At 42.7% G+C, this 12,641-nt stretch overlaps 1 pseudogene; it reads right to left on the bottom strand.

Moving 5' to 3' along the window:
• Positions 1 to 271: 271 nt before the first annotated feature.
• On the bottom strand, positions 272 to 1,666 carry LOC123591346 (annotated as a pseudogene).
• Positions 1,667 to 12,641: the final 10,975 nt, after the last annotated feature.

Below are 12,641 nucleotides of genomic sequence, written 5' to 3'. Positions count from 1 at the left end.
ATTGTTATTATTTATCATTTTATCATTTATATTATGATGTATAAATGCTGACTTATCAAAGGTTTTTCAGTACTTAATAACAATGTCACGATCCTAATATGATCACAATAAATTATAGTGACTTATTTTCTCAATATTAAGCCACCCCTGCATTCCAAAAATAGTCTTTACTAAGTTGTAGAATATTATTCTTTTGTACATTGATGAATTCTCTTTGCTAATAGGTTATTTAGAAGAACTCCCTCTCCGAGGAGGAATTCTTTCTCTCTCTTTTTAGTGGTTAAATAATGAATATGATTACCAACAGTGTTGATTACAAAGAAGAGAAAGGTGCTAGAGGTAGTGAATTTTTCTAAATGGGAAACCAGAATCTGGGCCCAGGAGTTCAGCTGCCAGGGAGGGGCAGCTGTGTAGTAAGTAATGGAGTTGGGGGCAAGGGGTCAGGGCTGCTCCTCCTTCTTCTTGACAAAATTAGCTTCTTCCTTGCCACCAGCATCTCACAGAAGGGGGTCTGTGCTCCCAGCTGCCTGGATGGACTTGATCCACTTGTCCTTCTCTGCCTGCGTGGGGGCCAAGACCAGGTATACCCCCCCTGCCACCTGCCTCCGTTTTGCAGAATTCAATGAGCTGCCCCATGTTGTTGGAGATGCAAAACTCAAAGCAGTTTGGTTTCTGAGGCTTGTACGCTTCTTGAATGTTCAGATTCTCCACAGGGATGATTCCTGCCAGCTCCTTGTCTGTCATATTCTCAAAATAGTAGAGGCAGTTGTGGTGACAAACCAGCACCAACTCTGCGTCTTCACCTGACTCCTCCCAGCTTAAGGAGCTGGCCCTTCTGGTCCAGGTTGAAGAAGGTATGGGTTAGACCATTCCCATCATCGTCAGGAATACTAAAGGGCTCATTTCAGATGCTGTCATAGAGGTTCCTGAGCAGCAACTCAGACAGGTCCCACTCTTGTCGATGCCTTGGTTCATGGCCCCAGAGTGCTCGAGGCCGGACTTCTTCTAGACATTGGGATTGTGAAAACTGGTGTTCAGCATGATGAGGCGAAGAACGGCACCTCACACGTATCTGTAGATTAAAAAACACTGGGATTGCACAGCCAGATTCACTGGGCGAAGGCTTCTATCATCTGGTCAACCATCTGGGCCTAGCCCAGGAGGCAGAAAGCTCCATAGAAATTGCCTAAGGGCCTGCACCAGATCAAGGTCTGGGAACTCATACAGATTCACAAAGGCATGGAGCAGTGGCAAGTTCAGCCCTTCTGTCTGCCAGAGGTAGACCCCATGACTATCTCATTCAGGCCCTTGCCCTTGTACAGGATACCGGCATGTTCCGGAGAAGTTCCTTCTCCACCAAGAACTAGATCGCCTCCTGGAGTCCATGCTGAAGTTCCTCCTGACCACTGCTGTCTTTTGGTTCTGTTGCAAGGTTTTAGCTACCTTCTTTGGCCTCCAGACCCTCCACCTTTCCAGTGGCTTCACTGAGCTCCTATGGGCGCTGGATCTCTACCAACAGCTCGGGCCTCTGCCACTAGAAGTTCTCCAGCTGCATCCGCTCCTCCAGAGTTGGGTCTTGAGGGCTCACCGGCACCAGGCGCTGTCCTCCATAGTGACTAGGAGGGTCTGTGGGCCTGGCCAGGATCCACTTAGGCCGGCAGCCTCGGGTGAGCCCACTCAAACTCCCAGGAGCCAACGCCTCCTTCTGTGTGCCAGTCTTCCACACTGAAATCTCTTCCTTAGCCTCTCAACTGCCCTGACTATAGGGAGTTTTGCACTTATAAATAAGATCAGTCACTAGTTTTCTCTTAAGAAAAAAACAAAAACAAAAACAAAACAAACAAAAAACAAAAAAATGGGCACTTGGGTGGCTCAGTTGGTTAAGCATCCAACTTCAGCTCAGGTCATGATCTCACAGTTCATGAGTTTGAGCCCTGCATGGGACTCTGTGCTGACAGCTCAGAGCCTGGAGCCTGCTTCGGATTCTGTGTCTCCCTCTCTATGCCCCTCCCCTGCTCACGCTTTGTTTCTCTCTTTCTCAAAAATAAATAAACATCAAAAAAAAATTTTGTAATTAAAAAAAAAACAAAAAGCCTATAGCAGGCTACAGTGGAGAAGATGGAACAGCTGTGATGTAATAAAAAGAACATAACTTTATAAATCAGAAGATGACATTTAGCATTAAATATTTACTAGCACACCAAAACAAGATCATTTTCAAAATCTAAGCACTATGTTCTATGATTCTACCACACTTTGGCATAAAACTTCAAGATAAATGCAGTAACACAACAAAATTAGGATTTTATTACCCTTAGAGTGGCATCAGGCAACCACTGATCTTCCACTGCAATGGCAAGACAATGAATTTTTAGGTATCGAGCATCAGGTTCCATCTGTAAGGATAGAGGCTGTTAGTCTTTTTTTTTTTTTTTTTTTAATTTTTTTTTTTCAACGTTTATTTATTTTTGGGACAGAGAGAGACAGAGCATGAACAGGGGAGGGGCAGAGAGAGAGGGAGACACAGAATCGGAAACAGGCTCCAGGCTCTGAGCCATCAGCCCAGAGCCCGACACGGGGCTCGAGCTCACGGATGGCGAGATCGTGACCTGGCTGAAGTCGGACGCTTAACCGACTGCGCCACTCAGGCGCCCCAGTCTTTTTTTTTTAATGATTGTCATCGTTGGGGTGCCTGGGTGGCGCAGTCGGTTAAGTGTCCGAATTCGGCTCAGGTCATGATCTTGCAGTCTGTGAGTTTGAGCCCCGCGTCGGGCTCTGTGCTGACAGCTCAGAGCCTGGAGCCTGCTTCGGATTCTGTGTCTCCCTCTCTCTCTGTCCCTAACCCACTCGCATTCTGTCTCTGTCTCTCTCAAAAATAAATAAACATTTAAAAAAAATTTTTTAATTATTGTCATTGTAAATTTCTACCTTCTTTTTTTTTTTAATGTTTATTTATTTTTGAGAGAGAGAGAGAGAGCAAGCAGGGAAGGTACAGAGAGGGGGACAGAGGATTCAAAGCAGGCGCTGCACTTACAGCAGAGTAGGCTGTAGGTCATTGATTTTAACTGAAATGCTTTTGTGTTTTATCATTTTGTGTACAACTACCAAGTCATATAAGCATGAAAAGCATTTTAATTATTTTAGCTAATCCACAGTATTACTATTTTCACAATGAGAGCCCATCCCTAAGATCCATTATTTGAATTAATAATCCATTAATGTCTTCAATAGAAATTAATTCCTGTCATTCATTGGTTTAATAAGCAACATACCTAATGTTGATTAGAGTTAAGACAACTGAAGTGCTTCTAGCAATCCCTTTGGAGTATGATTTCCTAATTAGAATGCTAGCTGCACCTAGAGTATAATTTTAACCTAATATATCCATAATATTTTACTCTCTGTACTCAAATATTTTAAATTGTTTTAACATTTATTTTTGAGAGAAGAAGAGAAACAGAGTGCAAGTGGGGGAAGGGGCAGAGAGAGAGGGAGACACAGAATCTGAAGCAGACTCCAGGCTCTGAGCTGTCAGCACAGAGCCTGATGCAGGACTCAAACTCACAAACCGTGAGATCACGACCTGAGCCGAAAGTGGATGCTTAACCGACTGAGCCACCCAGGCATCCCTGTACTGAAATATTTTAAACTAAATTATAAATATTGTAACACTGGATTCATATACCAATTCTGCCACTTAATAGCTATGTAATATTGCATATGAATATAATTTGATCCCTCGAGACTCAGTTTCCTAATTGAGGATAATACCCAGCAGAATGGTGAGAATTGTGTAATGGGTAGGAAAAAGCATTATAAACTCTAAAATAGTCTACAAATTTTAGGCATTATTACTGGATAATAATATCTCAAATAGAGGTTAGGTTCTTTTGAAGTCCTTTGAGGATTTATTCATGACAAGGAAGATTCGATGAGGTCTGATGTTCACCTATTATAAATATTACAGTTTTGATATTCTCTTTGTTTGTCTACAAAGACAGGGAAAAAAGCAAAATAAGTAATTATGAGGTCCCTTACCCAGAAGATCAAAATAATTACACTAGACTGGCCCTGGGGCCATAATCCTCACTAATACTATTACAGTGGAGGATTCTCATATGAGAGCAGACTTAATAGATCTAATAAGAATAACTAATATTTGGGGCACGTGGGTGGCTCAGTAGGTTAAGCATCCTACTCTTGATTTTGGCTCAGGTCATGATCTCACAGTTAATGGGATCAATCACCACATCAGGCTCCACACTCAGATTCTCTCTCTCCCTCTGCCCCTCTCCCCCATTCACACACTCTCTCTATATAAAATTAAAAAAAAAAAACAACTAATATTTATCCAGTGTTTACTATCTTCTAGGCAATGTGCTAAATATATTATCTTATTTAATCCCCATAATAACCAATAAAGTGGTTATTGTTTTAAAATAAGGAGGGGTGGGGGCGCCTGGGTGGCTCAGTTGGTTAAGCACTTGACTTCGTCTCAGGTCATGATCTCACCGCTCATGAGTTCGAGCCCTGTGTCGGACTCTGTGCTGAAAGCTCAGAGCCTGAGCCTGCTTCCAGTTCTGTCTCCCTCTCTCTTTGCCCCTCTCCCACTCATGCTCTGTCTCTTTCTCTCAAAAATAAATAAACGTTAAAAAAAATTTTTTTTAAATAAAATAAGGAGGGGTGCCTGGGTGGCTCAGTCAGTTAAGCATCCAACTCTTGGTTTTCAGCTCAGGTCATGATCTCAAGATTTGTGTGTTCAGGCCCTATATTGGGCTCTGTGCTGATGGTGCAGGACCTGCTAGTATGATCTCTATCTCTCCCTCTCTCTCTGCACCCCCTGCTCCCTCACTCAAAAATAAACAAACTTCAAAATGAAGAAACTAAGTCTGGCTCAATCAGAAGAGCATGTGACTTCTTTCTTTCTTTCTTTCTTTCTTTCTTTCTTTCTTTCTTTCTCTTTTCTTTCTTTCTTTCTTTCTTTCTTTCTTTCTTTCTTTCTTTCTCTTTTTCTTTCTCTCTTTCTTTTGGGGAGAGAGAGAGAGAGAGAGAAAGAGAGAGAGAGAGAGAGAAGAGAGAGAGAGAATCCCAAACAAGCTCCACACTACTAGCACGGAGCCCGATGAAGGGCTCAAACCCACAAACCGTAAGATCATGACTTGAGCCAAAGTCAAGTCAGACACTTAACTGACTGAGCCACCCAGGTGTTTCTCTTATCTTTTTTTTAAGTTTTTATATTTATTTTGAGAGAGAGAGAGAGAGAGAGTGCAAGCAGGGCAGGGACAAAGGGAAAGAGAGAGAATCCTAAGCAGGCTCCATGTTCATCATGGAGCCAGACTCAGGGCCAGACTCAGGGCTCACCAACCCTGAGATCACGACCTGAACCAAAATCAAGAGTCAGATGCACTTAACCAACTGAGCCACCCAGTCACCCTAGAGCATGTGACTCTTGATTTCAGGGTCCTTGAGTTAGAGCCCCATGTTGGGTATAGAGATCAATTTAAAAAATAATAATAAAGAAAAAAAAAATAAAGAAAATGAGGAAACTAATGGAGCATCTGGCTAGCTCAGTTGGTAGAGCATGTGACTCTTGGTCGTAAGTTCAAGCTCCATGTTGGGTGTGGAGCATCCTTTAAAAAAAAAAAAAACAAAGTTGTGGGGGGGTGCCTGGGTGACTCAGCCAGTGAAGTGTCATTTAGGCTCAGGTCATGATCTCAAGGTTTGTGGGTTTGAGCCTACATCAAGCTATCAGCTCAGAGCCTGGAACCTGCCTCAGATCCCATATCTCCCTCTCTCTCTGTCCCTCCGCCACTCACACACTGTCTCTTTCTGTCTCTCAAAAATGAATAAATGTTGGGGCGCCTGGGTGGCGCAGTCGGTTAAGCGTCCGACTTCAGCCAGGTCACGATCTCGCGGTCCGTGAGTTCGAGCCCCGCGTCGGGCTCTGGGCTGATGGCTCAGAGCCTAGAGCCTGTTTCCGATTCTGTGTCTCCCTCTCTCTCTGCCTCTCCCCCGTTCATGCTCTGTCTCTCTCTGTCCCCCCAAAAAAAAAATTAAAAAAAAATAAATATAAACGTTGAAAAAAAAATGAATAAATGTTAATAAATAAATAAATAAATAAATAATAAATAAATATTTTTTCAAATGAAGAAACTAAGGCTTAGAGAAATTAGGCAACTGACCAAGTGGTGATTCAAGGATTTGAGCTCAGGCAGTTGTTGTTGTTGTTGTTCTTTTTTTTTTAATGTTTATTTATTTTTGAGAGAGAGAGACAGAAAGAGTGCAAGCAGGGAAGGACAGAGAGAGAGGGAGACACAGAATCCGAAGCAGGCTCCAGGCTCTGAGCTGTCAGCACAGAGCCTGACATGGGGCTCAAACTCAGGAACCGAACTTAACAGACTGAGCCACCCAAGCAAGCAGTTGTTCTTAACCTATATTCTAAATACAACAGTTAATATGTAAATTTTATATCTATATTTAGATGTTTTGTATGACCATATGTATAAATTTTCCCTGACATCCTGGACTTAAGAACAAGGAGGCAAACAAAATGCATGATGTTGCCTTCTTTTACTAAAAACAAACATATATTCATTCATTTATACATTCAGCTAGTTTTCCTGGGGAAATTCAAGAATATTAACTGTGCTCTCTCTCTCTCTCTCTCTCTCTCAAAATAAATAAATAAACTTTAAAAAATAACATTAGGGAATTCTGAACATAGATTTTGTATTCAATCATTACTGAATTATTAATTTTGTTAGGTGCAATAGTGGTAGTATAGTTTTGTAAAAGAAAACTTTTTTTTTAGAGATGCATGCTAATGAAGGTGGAAATGCCATTGATGAGATCTGGGGGTAATGGGGGGCTTCATGGTGTTCAGAGCTGGCGACCAAGAAAGAATTCTTTTTTATTTTTTTTAACGTTTATTCATTGTTGAGACAGAGAGAGACAGAGCATGAATGGGGGAAGGTCAGAGAGAGAGGGAGACACAGAATCTGAAACAGGCTCCAGGCTCTGAGCTGTCCGCACAGAGCCCGACACGGGGCTCGAACTCACGAACCGTGAGATCATGACCTGAGCCGAAGTCAGACGCCCAACTGACTGAGCCACCCAGGCGCCCCAAGAAAGAGTTCTTGAAGATGTCTTTGGTGTAAAAAGGTGATTTTTAAAAGAAATTTTTCCTCTTCAATGTTTATTTTTGAGAGAGACAAATAGAGTGCAAGGAAGGCAGGCAGAAAGAGACAGAGACACAGAATCCGAAGCAGGCTCCAGGTTGGGAGTTATCAACACAGAGCCCGATTCGGGGATCAAACCCACAAACCATGAGATCATGACATGAACCGAAGTTGGACACTCAACTGACTGAGCCACCCAGGCACCCCTCTCCGAGGTTACTTTTATTCATTCCTTTAGGATTTTTGGTCCTGAATATCTCTCCAGGGACAACTATCGAAATTTTTGGTGATTTCAATACCTTCATTTTAAGTTCCTTGACCTCTTCTCCTCCAATGATATTGTTCTTCATCATATCTGAGCCACTCATTTCAAAGGCCATACTTTTGACCTTGTCATCACCAATAAATACAACTTGTCCATAATTTCATTTTATTGCAAACTTTTTTGGCCACATACTTTAAGATATGTAATTTTATTAATTTAGTAGTCTCCACATCCAACATGGGGCTCAAACTCCTGACCCTGCCATCAAGAGTCACATGCTCTAATATCTGAGCCAGGCAGATGCTCCAAAGATGTGTAACTTTAATATACATTAAATAATTTGGAGGTGATTATTACTTACATCTGTCTTAAAGATTTTATTCTTTTAAAAAAGTTTTGTTTAATGTTTATGTATTCTTGAGAGAGAGAGAGACATGCAACACAGCATGAACGCAGAATCCAAAGCAGGCTTCAGGCTCTGAGCTGTCAGCACAGAGCCTGACATGGGGCTCAAACTCACAAATGGTGAGATCATGACCCGAGCCGAAGTTGGACACCCAACCGACTAAGCCAGCCAGGCACTCTTCTTTTCTTTTCTTTTTTAAAATTTTTCTTTATTTTTGAGAGACAGAACACAAGAAGGGGAGGTGCAGAGAGAGAGAGGGAGACAGAATCCGAAGCAGGTTCCAGGCTCTGAGCTGTCAGCACAGAGTCCGACGTGGGGCTCGAACCCACAAACCATGAAATCATGACCTAAGCCGAAGTCGGACGCTTAACTGACTGAGCCACCCAGGGGCCCCAAAAAGGTTATTTTATTGAAGCACTGGGACAGGACCTATGGGCAGAAAAAGTTGCACTGGGGTTTTGAGGGGCAACTGGTTATATACCATGGACCTGGGGGAGGTAAAGTCCAAAGGGAAGTTTCCAAGGAGACTTTCATATGCTAAAGACACAGACTACTGGAGGTCTAGCTATTTGTCAAGCTAAGGTTGTTTTTTCCCTCTAGCAAAGCATTAACATTAAGACAGTAGGGAGTTCCTAGAGAAATATTTTACTCTGTCTGCCTCAAGTATCTGTCAATGGACTGCAGGTTATAAGAAAATTTAATTTTACCTGCCATTTCCTTCTTGCTTTTGTTCCCCATATCACTATGGAGGGGTGATGTTGGGGCCCCAGGAAACTGAGTCTACAGGTTTCCGGAGATTAGGTTATTGATAAGGTTGCCTTTTTCTTGTAATTTACTAAAATATTTGTAAACTGATGGAGACTCATGTCCTGTATGACTGTGATCTCTATCGGTTAACCATTTGTCTTCTTTGCTTTGTTTTTGAGCAGCTAGAAGTGCCTGAGGAATATCACATACGTCCCACTTTGGGTCGGGGGTGGTGGGGGTAGGGGGCAGCAGTATGTGCTAGCTTGTACTTTGTCCTCAGCCTTCGTTATGCTACCTTGTCAACATGACATCTGTAATTTTCATTAAAGTTGTTCAGCAAATAAACAAATATGGCCAAATATTAATTGTTGATTCTGGAAAGGAATATAGGTATTCATTGTACTAATATTTCTACCTTATGTGTGAAAATTTTCGTATTAAGGATAAATATATAACAATTCTTACACATGAAAAAATCAAGAAAGTAATCTCACACATTTTCCTATGCCTACTTTAACTCCATCACAGAAGTGAGAATCCATTTCTCAAAAAGAACCTTTTAAATCTACCTACTTCAATCACCATTTCTCCCCTTCACCCTCTGTCTTTGGAAACAAAGTTGATGGCCCTCCTGTTTTGTTTTGTTTATTTATTTTGAGAAAGAGAGAGGGAGCATAAGGAGGGGAGAGGCAGAGAGAGAGGGAAAGAGAGAGAATCCCACGCTGACAGCGTGGAGCCTAATGCAGGGTTGGAACCCACGAACCATGAGATCATGACCTGAGCCAAAACTAAGAGTTGGTCAGACATTTAACCGACTGAGCCACCCTGGCACCCCTATTTTTTTAATTTAAAAAAATGGGGGGGTGGCACTCGGGTGTCTCATCAATTAAGTGTCCAACTTTGGCTCAGGTCATGATGTCACAGCTCCTGAGTTCAAGCCCCATATCAGGCTATCTACTGTCAGCACGGAGCCATGCTTTGGATCCTCTGTCTGCACCCCCCGCCCCCAGCCCCTCCCGTGCTCGCTTGCTCCCTCTAAAACAAAATAAAATAAACAAAAATTATTTTTCAAAAATTTTTTAATGTTTATGAGAGAGGAAAACAAAGAATCAGAAGCAGTCAAAAAAAGCACTATCAGCAGGAGCTCAACCTTTAACCATGAGATCATTACCTGAGTTGAAGTCCAATGCTCAACTGATTGAGCCACCCAAGCACCCTGATGTTTCTCCTTTGTATTTAAAGATCACCTTTAGGCTTTTCTTTCAGCCTCCTTTCCTCTATTTCATAAGAAGCAACTCTCAATTTCTCTTTCTCCCTGTAGTAATTGTGGGTAGGGAGGGGAGGAAGAGAGGGATTTTGTGCCTTGATTTTGTCAAGTTGGCACTGTCTACTCAATGCTTAAACTTTTTTTAAAGTTTATCTATTTATGTTGAGAGAGGGAGAGCAAGCAAGAGCAGGTGAGGGGCAGAGAGAAAGGGAGAGAAAATCCCAAGCAGGCTCCACACTCAGCACAGAGGTCCTCAGCCAGAGGACAGGCTTGATCTTATTTTTTTTTTTTAATTTTTTTTTTTTCAACGTTTATTTATTTTTGGGACAGAGAGAGACAGAGCATGAACGGGGGAGGGGCAGAGAGAGAGGGAAACACAGAATTGGAAACAGGCTCCAGGCTCTGAGCCATCAGCCCAGAGCCTGACGCGGGGCTCGAACTCACGGACCGCAAGATCGTGACCTGGCTGAAGTCGGACGCTTAACCGACTGCGCCACCCAGGCGCCCCTAGGCTTGATCTTATTGATGAGGGAGCATAAGGCAGCCTGAGAGCAAAGTATGAGCTAACAACCTCCCCACTCCACCCCAGGTGGGATAAGTGTGATATTACTTGGAGACTTCTGGCTACCCAAAAACAGGAAAGGACAAAAAAAAAAAAAAAAAAAAAAAAAAAGGTTAAACTGGTAAGAGTCTCCACCAGTTTACAAGAAAAAAGCAATGCCATCAATGGTCTAAAGTCCAGGAACTTCCAACTGTCTTAATGTTAAGGCTTTGCTAGAGGGAAAAATAACCTTAGCTTGACAATAGCTAGGCTTCCAGTAATCTGTGAGCCTTTAGCATATGAAAATCCCTTTAGGAACTCCTTGAAGTTATCTCCCCTTACTCCATAAAATGGTCAAACCCCCCCCCCCCCCCCACATACACTTATAGTGCAGCTCTTTCTGCTCATGGGTCCTGTCCCTGTACTTTAATAAAATCACCTTTTTGCACCAAAGGCGTCTTCAAGAATTCTTTCTCGGCCATCAGCTCTGAACCCCACAAACCCCTCCATCACCACAAAACCTCATCACCATGACCCTGGTATCATGACCTGAGCTGAAGTCGAGAGTCTGCTGATCACCCAGGCACACCTATGCTAGTTGTTGATGTAGAGTTGGATAATAAAAACCCAAATCAGACACATATATTACTTTACTGTTTCAAGCTCTTTTGTAGATATCACAAAAACAGTCATCTCTTTAACAGAAGACATCTCCCAAGGATGTGACTGGCCATTCTATCTAAATGTTTCTGGCCCATCATATTGCAGTTAAGTAGCCTTTGTTGCATAACAAAGCACCAGAGAGTAGCTTTAAACAACAATTTCTTCTTACTATTTTGTGTGTTGGCTGGCCACAGCTGTGTGGTTTTTGTGCTTCATGTGATATCATCTGGGTTCACTCGTGGGACAGTCATCTAGAGGCTCCACTAAGTCTGAGTGTCCCAAGGTAGCCTCACACATTGGTCAGGAGATGCCTGCTGTACAGTAGAATAGCTGGACTTCTCTACAAGGCTCCAAGAAAGTGAAAAGTAAAAGCTACCAAGTCTCTTGATCCTGATTCTCAAACTATCACAGCTTTATGTGCACCACATTCTCATGGTTAAAGCAAGTAGCAAGGCCAGTCCAGATTCAAGGGGTGGTGAAATAAATGCCACCTCTTGATAGAAAGACCAGCATGCATATACAGGAATGAAAGGAACTATATTGGTCATCATCTTTGTGGACAATCTATCACATACTAAAAACAGCTGAGGAGGGGCAGAAAGAGCAGGGGAGAGAGAATCTCAAGCAGGCTCTGTGCTGTAAGTGTGGAGCCCTACGCAGCGCTCTGATCTCAGGAACCTTGAGATCATAACCTGAGCCAAAGTCAAGAGTTGGGCGCTTAACTGACTGAACTACCCAGGAACCCCCTGCCATGTCATTTTTTTTAAAGTTTATTTATTTATTTTGAGAAAGAGAGAGAGGGAGAGAGAGAATCCCAAGCAGATTCTGCTCTGTCAGCACAGAAGCTAACGCAGGGCTCTTTTTCACGAACCTGAGATCATGACCTGAGTCGAGATCAAGAGTCTGACACTCATCCATGTTTCAGGCATGATTTCAGGTGCCCCAAACATGAAAATTTTGATCCACAGGTTTTTGATTTCTTTTTTTTTTTTTTTTAACTTTTTTTTTTTTTCAACGTTTATTTTATTTTTGGGACAGAGAGAGACAGAGCATGAGCGGGGGAGGGGCAGAGAGAGAGGGAGACACAGAATCGGAAACAGGCTCCAGGCTCTGAGCCATCAGCCCAGAGCCCGATGCGGGGCTCGAACACACGGACCGCGAGATCGTGACCTGGCTGAAGTCCGACGCTTAACCGACTGCGCCATCCAGGCGCCCCCAGGTTTTTGATTTCTGAATTGAGCACAATGATTCCTGACCTCTGTCCTGAGAGCTGCCTGTGCAGTCCCACCAATTAATTGATCCAGTTCTTAGAAATCAACATGTCAGATTTTTTCCGCCTTTCCATTTTGGTATAATTTTGGTTTAAAGAGGAAGCCACTGCCTAGATCCAGTTGGCAGCCTTGAGTGTGAAAGTGGAAGCTCCCAGGGGACACAAATTAAGGATGAAAGTTGCTAGCTGCGCTTGGCCAACAGTATGATGGATAGTTGTGTCAGGGAACAAAGAAACTTCATCTTTTGTTATTTTAAATAAAGACAGGGACAATGGTTAGCAATTCACAATAGTTTGTGTCTCC

The sequence above is a fragment of the Leopardus geoffroyi genome, chromosome B4, assembly GCF_018350155.1.
Source record: "Leopardus geoffroyi isolate Oge1 chromosome B4, O.geoffroyi_Oge1_pat1.0, whole genome shotgun sequence".
Taxonomy (NCBI): domain Eukaryota; kingdom Metazoa; phylum Chordata; class Mammalia; order Carnivora; family Felidae; genus Leopardus; species Leopardus geoffroyi.
This window is presented reverse-complemented; position numbering and strand designations above follow the sequence as displayed.